Source organism: Diceros bicornis, chromosome 21 (genome assembly GCF_020826845.1).
Source record: "Diceros bicornis minor isolate mBicDic1 chromosome 21, mDicBic1.mat.cur, whole genome shotgun sequence".
Lineage (NCBI taxonomy): Eukaryota > Metazoa > Chordata > Mammalia > Perissodactyla > Rhinocerotidae > Diceros > Diceros bicornis.
This window is the reverse complement of record NC_080760.1, coordinates 43,040,648-43,051,099: the sequence shown is the minus strand read 5'-3', so window position 1 is coordinate 43,051,099 and position 10,452 is coordinate 43,040,648. Positions and strand designations below refer to the sequence as shown.

Sequence of the window (10,452 nt, the reverse complement as noted above, 5' to 3'; positions counted from 1 at the left end):
GACCCTGTTTCCTCATTTATAAAATGGGGACAGTAAGATCAACTCCCTGGATTATTGAGGAGTTAATGAATAATATGTGGGACTTTACAAAGACTAGTAAAATATTAACAATTAATATCATACTGTTTTTAAAATAATGATAGCTTTAGTTAATGAGAAACTGGAAAACAAATTAATAGCTATTTTGTAAATACAGTTATTTTGTAGATAATTTTTTAAACATAGACAGTTTATGATGAAAAAACATAGAAGGGATGCTTGGGGCAAAAGGGTGGAAAGCAATGCGTCATAATTATTAAACACCTTTTGTGTGCCGTACAAATAGCATGATATTCATTATGTAGTTCTGGATCCAGACAGACCTGAGTTCGAACCCTAATTCTTCTGCTTCTTGGCTGTGCAGCTTTAGACAGCTACTTAATCTTTCTGGGCTTCAGCCCAGATAACAAACACACCTACCTCATAGTGTTTTGGTGAAGACTGTGCGCATGAAAAGCACTTACCACAGTACCTGAGAAGTAGCTGGCACTTAATAAACGCTCCCTTTATTTTAACTATTAAACAACAAAGAGAAAAGACAGCTTGGTCAAAGTTCTCTATATCACCACTTTAGGGAGTGGAATGCACTTCTCTCAGACAGAGCAGTAGTTACAAGAATAACAAGATCTGAAGGTGCTATGCCAGCTGAGAGAAACAAAGATATGGAATCGAAATCCTCAGTGCCTTTAGGTCAGAGAACTGCAGCAAAGAAAGGCGAATGGAGGCTGGGTGCAACGTGAGAGTGGCAGAGTGCCATGCTGCCTGGAATGTCACCACAGTTAGGGACGCCATACATCCCAGTCTGCCCAAGCGTGGACAGTTGTATTTGGATATATAACGAACCAACCCAAATTGAATGACTTAAAACAACATAATTTTGTTCATGTATCTGTAATTTCAGCAGTGCTCTGTGGAAAGAAAGAAAGAGAGGGAGGAAAGACGGAGGGAAGGAAGGAAGGAAGAAAGGAAGGAAAGAGGAAGGGAGGGAGGGAGTGTGAGGGGGAAGAAGTAAGGAAAGAAAGAAGGAAGGAAGGAAGGAAGAGAGGGAAGGACAGAGGAAAGGAGGAGGGAGGAAGGGAGAGAGAGAGGGAGGAGAGAGAGAGAAAGAACGAAGGAAGGAAGGAACGAAGGAACAAAGGAAGGAAGGACGGAAGGAAGGAAGGGAGGAAGGAAGGAAGGAAGAGGAGAAAGAAAGAAAGGAGAAAGAAGGGAGAAATAAAGAAAGAAAGGAGAAAGGAGATTGATAGATAGATAGGTAGATGATATATAGATAGATGATAGATAGATAGATAGATAGATAGATAGATAGATAGATAGATAGATAGATAGAGTGGGAGATCAAGATTTGGCCACCCTGAAATATATCTCTTTACCTTGATTGTTTTCTCTGATGGACATTTATCCTCCCCCACTAACTGCCTAAAGAATTTGACATAGTAACTCCTTCCTGGAACAGATCTTCTATCTGATCATTGTAATATAATGTAAAATAGATGTTTTTTTGTTTGTTTTTTTAATTTTTTGTTTATTGCAGTAACATTGGTTTATGACATTGTAAACATTTCAGGTGTACATCATTGTACTTCTATTTCTGCATAGATTACATCATGTTCACCACCAAAATACTAATTACAACCCATCACCACACACATGTACCAAATTATCCCTTTCACCCTCCTCCCTCCCCCCTTCCCCTCTGGTAACCACCAATCCAATCTCTGTCCCTATGTGTTTGTTTATTGTTGTTATTATCTACTACTTAATGAAGGAAATCATACGGTATTTGACCTTCTCCCTCTGACTTATTTCACTTTGCATTATACCCTCAATGTCCATCCATGTTGTCACAAATGGCTGGATTTCATCGTTTCTTATGGCTGAGTAGTATTCCATTGTGTATATATACCACAGCTTCTTTATCCATTCGTCCCTTGATGGGCACTTAGGTTGCTTCCAAGTCTTGGCTATTGTGAATAAGGCTGCAATGAACACAGGGGTGCATGTACCTTTACAAATTGGTGTTTTCAAGTTCTTTGGATAAATACCCAACAGTGGAATAGCTGGATCATATGGTAGTTCTATTCTTGATTTTTTGAGGAATCTCCATACTGTTTTTCATAGTGGCTGCACCAGTTTGCACTCCCACCAGCAGTGTATGAGAGTTCCCTTCTCTCCACATCCTCTCCAACACATGTTGTTTCCTGTCTTGTTAATTATAGCCATTCTGACGGGCGTGAGGTGATATCTCATTATAGTTTTGATTTGCATTTCCCTGATAGTTAATGATTTTTGAACATCTTTTCATGTGTCTGTTGGCCATCTGTATATCTTCTTTGGAGAAATGTCTGTTCAGGTCTTTTGCCCATTTTTTAATTGGGTTGGTAGTTTTTTTGTTGTTGAGATGCATGAGTTCTTTATATATTTTGGAGATTAAGCCCTTATCAGAAGTATGGTTTGCAAATATCTTCTCCCAATTGTTAGGTTGTCTTTTCGTTTTGTTGATGGTTTCCTTTGCTGTGCAGAAGATTTTTAGTTTGATGTAGTCCCATTTGTTTATTTTTTCTATTGTTTCTCTTGCCCGGTCAGACGTGGTGTTTGAAAAGATGTTGCTAAGACCGATGTCGAAGAGTGTACTGCCTATGTTTTCTTCTAGAAGTTTCATAGTTTCAGGTCTTACATTCAAGTCTTTAATCCATTTGGAGTTAATTTTTGTGTATGGTGTAAGGTAAGGGTCTACTTTCATTTTTTTGCATATGGCTATCCAGTTTTCCCAACACCATTTGTTGAAGAGACTTTCTTTTCCCCATTGTATGTTCTTGGCTCCTTTGTCAAAGATTAGCTGTCCATAGATGTGTGGGTTTATTTCTGGGCTTTCGATTCTATTCCATTGATCTGTGTGTCTGTTTTTGTGCCAGTACCATGCTGTTTTGGTTACTATAGCTTTGTAGTATATTTTGAAATCAGGGAGTGTGATACCTCCAGCTTTGTTCTTTTTTCTCAGGATTCCTTTAGCTATTCGGGGTCTTTTGTTGTTCCATATAAATTTTAGGATTCTTTGTTCAACATACAAAAATCAGTTGCATTTCTGTACACTAACAACGAAGTAGCAGAAAGAGAAATTAAGAATACCATCCCATTTACAATTGCAACAAAAAGAATAAAATACCTAGGAATAAACTTAACCAAAGAGGTGAAATATCTGTACACCGAAAACTATAAAACATTTCTGAAAGAAATTGAAGAAGACACAAAGAAATGGAAAGATATTCCGTGCTCTTGGATTGGAAGAATTAACATAGTTAAGATGTCCATACTTCCTAAAGCCATCTATAGATTCAATGCAATCCCTATCAAAGTTCCAACAACATTTTTCACAGAAATAAAATAGGTGTTACAATAGGAAAGGCACAAACAGCACATCTTATCAGAAGTTCTGTCTCTCTGGCCACATTCTCTGGATGGCCCTGCGAGGAGTTGCCAGACAAACATTTACATTTATAAGGGAAATCTCCATGTGTAAGGGTATCTCTCTCTCTGTATTGGGAAGAGGGGGGATGACCTCATTTCTGGAAACTTATCAGTGTGGAAAGTGAGGCCTTAAATCGGCATAATAACCTTACTCTTGTTTACAGTGCTTTAGTGGTAATCTCCTGTAACTGACTCCCCCCACCTCCAACATCCTCCTTTGTCGTTGGCTGAACATGGTATTTAAGACAAGAATTTCTGCTATTGTGTTGAGAAATGCAGTGTCCCTGGTTTCTCCCATGTATACATGTTATTAAACTTGGTATTATTTTCTCCTACTAACCTATCTTGTTAATTATTTGGCCAGCCATAAGAACCTTAAGGGAAAGGGCAGAGGGGGCTTCTCCCTCTTCCCCCACAATAGATAGATAAATAGATAGATAGATGGATAGATAGATAGATAGATAGATAGATAGATAGATAGATAGATAATTACTGAAAGTTACAGCAGGACAGAGTTTGCTTGAACTCTAGAAAGAGATTGTAGAGAATACTCACCCTTGGTGGGCTTCAAGGGAAAGAGAATTCCTCTAGGGACTGAAAGTTGCACCAGTGACCTCTGATGTCCCTTTCACCTCTCAGATTCTGTGATCCTCTCCAAACGAATGAACACAGTGATGATTAACATTCCCTTTTTCCCAAGAAGGGTGGTGTACGCTTTCATCTTGAAATGTTTATAAATGCCTTTGAAAATGGAATGCACCACATACATACTAAGAGCTATTATTAATATGGTGTCCAAACACCTCTGTCCACATGATAGTTAAGGAACAAATCGTTAGCACCACGAGTGTTAGGGAACTTTCAGAGTAAGCATGTGTGTGTGCACAGACCCCAACTAAGGAATGTTCTTTATTCTCACCCTGCCTCAGGAGAGGCAGAATGTTTCACAGTGGCCAGAGATGGAGCAGAATGGGAGCCAGGCAAGGGCTGAATAGAGAATTGGGTGACAAGGTCGGAACATAATTAATCAATGCAGTTTTCATAGACTTCCTATTAGTTGTGATTCAGGAGCTAAAAGCTAAAGAAAATGTAAAAACTTGTATATGAGACTGTGTTGGAGTACAGATATGACAAAGACATTGATCCAGTTTTTAGAAGTCTACTCTCACAAGATAGACTTAAAAGCCAGTTGACCAGGCCCCAAAGGCAGATAACCCACCAGGGCTGAGCAAGGAGGGAAGATCCTACTTGTGGATAACCAGGGGTAGGTCATCTAAACTTCTGCTGCAATTGCAGAGGCCCTGGTTCTAAAGCATTTTTGTTCATGAATGATTTAAGAATCCAATGGAAGTTATGAATCCTCTTCCCAGAAAAACGCACATGCGTATAAAATCTTGCATTAAGTGTCTCACAGAATTCACACATTTTCTAAAGCTCTGTCCTTTCTGTAGCTCCGGAGTAGCTGTGACCTCTAAGTTGTGAAATTAGCAAACTCTGAACAGATTCAAAACAGAGGCCAGATCTTCTCCAACTCTGAATCCTGGGCATCTAGCCCAGTGCCTGGCATGTCATGCACCTAAAATAAATGCTTGTTTAATAAAGAAACATGGAATTAAACTATTTTAAAGAACAACAGATCATCCTTTAGCTGTATATCTAAAGGTCTTTTTTATTTATCTGTTTTTTTGGTTGTTGTTTAATATTTCTCAGGAGTTTGACCACCAGTGTAGAGAGCCAAGAACACACAAATGAATCACCAAATCACCCAGAATCATTTCAAGAACAAGGGAAGGTTGAAACATTTACGCTCTTACCCTCAACACAAGACGCAAACCCTATCTTGAAAAGCATTAAAGGACCGTGTGTAAACTCCGAAATCCACACCTAAAAATGAAAAAATTGAGGGGATCACTCTTCAGAAATCCCGGAAGAATAACAAAGCAGCATGTAATTCAAGCCTTTTATCTACCTGAGCAGAACTAGCCTTGGTACATCTCTTAAACTTCCTCCATCATGAAAGAAATGGGAGTAGGTCACGCTTAAACTCACCCGGGCTGTAAATGCCGCTGGTATAAAACCCTCAACAAGACAAACTCCCACTGGCAACTGTTCACTGGAAGAAATGGATCCTATCGCTCAAGAAAGGTCCTCGTTTATAAAAGTCGAGATGGCAGGAGAGAGAGGCAAAGACGGGAGAGAGTGAAAGAGACAGGGTGGGAGAGCAGGAGAGACAGAAGCAGGCCTTCTGAAAGTCAAGGCTTCTGGTTTCATCTCTTTCTAAAGTAGTCCTTCCCCTTGAAGAGGTAAATAAAACAACACCATATGGGTGTAGCATTATGCAAATGAAGAGCAAGAGAGAAGAAACCTTACTAGCTGCTAACAGCCAGAGACCCAGACTGAAAACCATGTGGCCATTCAGCTCCCAGCAACCCCCCACCCCCGCCTAGTGCCTTTGCATGCTGTCCAGGGCTTCGCACCTTGAGGGCTTCCAACTTCCGGCCACCTTGAGGGGCTTTTTAGTAAAGTGCCACAGAAGGTAAAATTAGAAACCAGGCTTCCTTTTTTTTTTCCCCCTGTCTGTTAGTCACACATAAATCAGCATTAACTGAGAAACATCCCCTCCCAACCTTCAACAACAGACGAAAGAGTAAGCTAAGGTTTCACAGCCACCGCCACTCTGCCTCTCAAACCCTTCTCCACCTACCATGGTCCCCCAAAGAAGAGGAAACCATGGCCTCGGACCCCGCATTCTCACCATTTTATCTGTTGCCTCTTCTTTCTAAATGCGTGACCCCAGCAAATGGCTTAACTTCTTTGACCCGCGTCTGTGAAATGGGGATTTAAAAAGTCTGTTCACCTGCAGAATTGTTGTGAGGCTCAAACGCATCAATGGGGACGGCATTTGGCAGCAAGCTGGGTACCACCACGGGCCCAGTGCCTCGAGCTGACAACCCCAAATTCAGCTTCAGATATGAGCCCCAAGGGCGAGGACCTGCTGCACTTGTCACTCACGATGGGGGCCTGCACCCCTGTGAGGTGTCAAAAATGCTGCACACACTGGGGATGGGAATAAAAGATTCGTTCATCCTCTCTTTTCCCCAAGACATCTCCTTAGGCCATTTATATTTATCAAGAGGAGAAAATAAGGGCAGAAGTTTCATACTGTTTTTTCATAAGGGTCAAGGCTTGGTTCCTTTGTATATAATTTACAATCACCTTATGGAGGCTCTAACTTTGTAAGTTACCCCTAGATGGAGCGGTGAAGCACAGAACCTGCAGCGCCGACTCAAAGCCCGCCTCCGACAGGTGAAGTCTACAGGAAGCCCAGGGCAGCCTCCTCAAGTGTGACCACACACGGGGAGGTGCTTCTGGGTGGTGCATCGATAAACATTATCTTTCTGTTGCAAAGTTTAGGAGTGGGCTTTAAATAATTGTAACAGTTGACACCCATTTTCCATTTAAAGTAGTAGGATCAATTTTTCTTCTGTCATATTTCTATTTAGGTTTAAAAAAGAGTTACTCTAAAGAAAATATCAAAGGAACAATAAGACAGATGGTATACAAGTGAGTCAAAAATCTTGAATTGGTTCTCAAATGATTATTTATATTTGCGAAACCATGGACAACTAGGGAAAGATTTGAAGAAAAGGCAAGATATCTGGGCTCCAGTCTTGGCTCTAGTTATTTTTCTGTGAAAATGTGGGCACACCATATTACATCTCTGTTCACAGATTTCCCAGTCAGTGACAGTGGGGATGATGCTACATGGTGGGAGAAATGTTCTTATATCTCTCCCACTCTGCTCCTGAAAAGCATCCTCAGTCTTCAAGGTTTATTCTACTGCCTACTACTGTCTCTGTTGGAATGTGTCTCTCCTTCTGCCCCTCTCCCATGTCATGGCAAAGAGTATTCTTGGGGAACAGCATTGCAGGTGATTAAGAGCATGAGCTTTACAGCCAGGCTGTCGGATTCATATCCTAGCTCTGCCACTCAGCAGCTGTGCCTCAGTTTCTTCATCTGAAAAATGAAATATCTACCTCACGGAGTCATTATTACAATCAAAAGAGATTACATGAAGTGCTCAGCACAGTGCCTGGCATATCATAAGCACTCAAGAAGGCTGGCTATTATTATTGATCTACTGAATATGTTCCAAGTGGTTTTGTTTTGCAGTGGGTTGTTGACTTCTCCCATGAGAGGGAAGCATCTTGAGGGCAAAAATTGGGGCTCTTCAGCCTTAATTTCTCCTGAACACTTAACACTGCTCTTTGCAGGTAATTGGCCTGTGTTATTGAATTGAATTCAACAAAATGTTTATTTTTAATTTTTATTTGACACTTTAAGAAATTCTGTTGAGTATTGATATTATCTGAGCCAGGGAATCTCGACTGTATTCAAAATGAAGTGATATAAAAACAAACACCATTGGTGCCCCGGACCACCCTCTCCCCAGGTACCCCTCCCCCATTTACAAGTAGAAAAGAGAGCTAAATCCCCAAAATCTAAGGATATGTGTCTTTTCTCCTCGGAGTCCGTGAGACTTCCACGTCAAATAGGTTCATCACGAGAAATTTGCGTTATAGACCCCTGCCAGGTTAGAGCTGAATGAAGCTTCAAGGCAATTATTCTCATCTCTCATTTTGCAGAAGGAGGAATTAAGGCCCGGAGATGAAAACAAATGCACCCACGAGTACAAAGCACATTAGTGGCAGAGCCAGAACTGAAACCTTACTCTGCATGCTCGGTAGTATCACTACATTACAAGTCTGTTTGGCCACAATACTATGCTCTATTCAAAGAAAATATTAACTAACTTTATCGTGGTAATCATTTTATGATATATACATGTATCAAATCATTACACCTTAAATAGTACACCTTAAAATTACACAGTGTTATGTGTCAATTATATCTCAATAAAGCTGGAAAGAAATTTTTTCAATTAAAAGTATATATATACAGTAAGTGGTTGAATAACTAAATAAAAGACTTTCTTCTCCAGGAAAAACATATCATAAAGTTTCCAGAAGAGAGGAATTTGGTGGAAACCCATCATCCTCTGTTGTACACATCAGTCTCAATCAGAATGATGCCAGCTATTATTGAGGAACTGCTGTTTAGAGCAGGGGTCTGTAAAACACAGCCCATGGGCCACGTCTGGACAACCCCTGTTTTTGTAAATAAAGTTTTACTGGAACACCGCCACATTTGTTCAGTTACATATTGTCTATGGATGCTTTCATGCTATAATGGCAGAAGTCTGACTCAATTAATACAATAGACAATATAACTGGCTCGTCCAAGACAGGGTTCAATTATCTCCAGCCTATGGATTCCTCCTACATAGAAGAAAGCTAAGGGTTCAGCAAGGAGGGGTAGTTCATTCAGTGTAGGCCTTCTAATTTTGCCTGTTTGATGTTCATGAACCCATGTGGTCAGAGAGAATGTTAAAGCTAGTATGGGAGCAAGACGTATCATAGAACATACCCCATTCATCAGAGAATAAATCCCCACTTGAAAATGTTTTCCTGACTCTATCAAGATCACAAAATATTACTAATACCACAGGTCGATGTTATTCAAAATGATATTTAGATCCTTAAATCCCATGAAAGATCAGAAATGATGAAAGTCAATATCTTAAGCCCTCAAAGGACCTACAGTTTGACCTCCAACTCTAATAGAGGCATTAGGTGTTCCCTTAAGAACCAGCAAAGCCAAGGAGGGGCTGAGAGAGTAAGGAGACTGGAGATTGGTGAATCAGCCTCTGAGTAAATGAGAAAGAAAACTCTTTCACTCCTAGATCCAGTGACCTAGAATTTTCTTAAAGTTTTTGAGGTTGCACTCCTTGTGAAATTGTGTTATTATTCAGGAAATAGTCACTCTTTGCCCCAGCACCATGGACAGGGCATGCTTCCTAGCCTCAATGTCTTTGGGTTTGGCCATGTGACTTACATTGGACAATGGGCCATAGGTGAAAGTGACAGGACGTCAGTTTGGAGCTTTGTGTATTTCTAATCTCTCTCTCCCACTCCTGCCTTCACCATGAGAAGTGGAGGTACAAGTGGCTATTGCTTCTTCAGCCTGGGTCCAGGAAAGAGAGACATGTGGAGTACTCTTGAAACTGACATGCAGACAAAATCGGACCCACAGACTGAACCTGACCAGCAGACCCATAAGCAAGAAATAAGACTTGTAGTTAGAGGCCACTGATTTGGGAGTTATTTGATGCTACAGTAAATCTGACTAATACAGTTCACTTCTTTGCCAATGAAGCTGTGGAAATGGAAGATTTATTGTCAGGTTTGTAAATTAAACTCTTATTAAAGCTTGAACAGTAATTAAATACCCTTTATTTCATTTTGCACATAAAGAAACTGTGATCCAGAGAGTGAGTTGCCCAGAGGCCCTAACAAGTTAGTGGCAGAGAAAAGAGAAGAAGATTCCTGCCTTGTAATTCACAATTCTTACCCTGATTGGTTTGATGTCTCAGTTAATCAGTCTTCTTAATCACTTGTAAACTTAACATTCTAATCTAATAAATGCTCCATGTCACGAAAAAGCCCAGAAATTGTTATCAGGAAAAAAAGCACCTAAATTATTTTTGGATGAAATAGATACCAATATATCAGCATTGCACCAGATCTCCCTGGAAATGCTCTGAGGTCACAGCCAGATGAGTCCTAAGAGTCAACACAACCACATGTTATTTTTCAGCCTGAGAATTGACATTCATATGATCCAGATGATATTTCAGATTATCTTTCCAAGCAGTCTAAGTGGTCAGCACTGGTACTGCTCCCCAAATGACTCAGAAACATCTTCAAATTAGGCAATAGACTCCATGATTCTTATCTGCTAGTCCAACATCAGACAGCTGATTTTTTTAATATTCCTAGAACCTCAAATTAGGAGAAAGTTTTGAGGTTCTATTGCTCAGCTTTC

The 10,452-nt window shown here is 40.3% G+C and overlaps 1 long non-coding RNA gene across 1 annotated transcript; it reads right to left on the bottom strand.

Moving 5' to 3' along the window:
• Nucleotides 1–2,222: 2,222 nt before the first annotated feature.
• On the bottom strand, nucleotides 2,223–5,763 carry LOC131419378 (uncharacterized). The gene is made up of 3 exons (XR_009223211.1): nucleotides 5,557–5,763; nucleotides 4,063–5,391; nucleotides 2,223–3,131 (listed from the first exon to the last, which is right to left on the bottom strand). It is a non-coding gene; the product is annotated as an uncharacterized LOC131419378 (long non-coding RNA).
• Nucleotides 5,764–10,452: the final 4,689 nt, after the last annotated feature.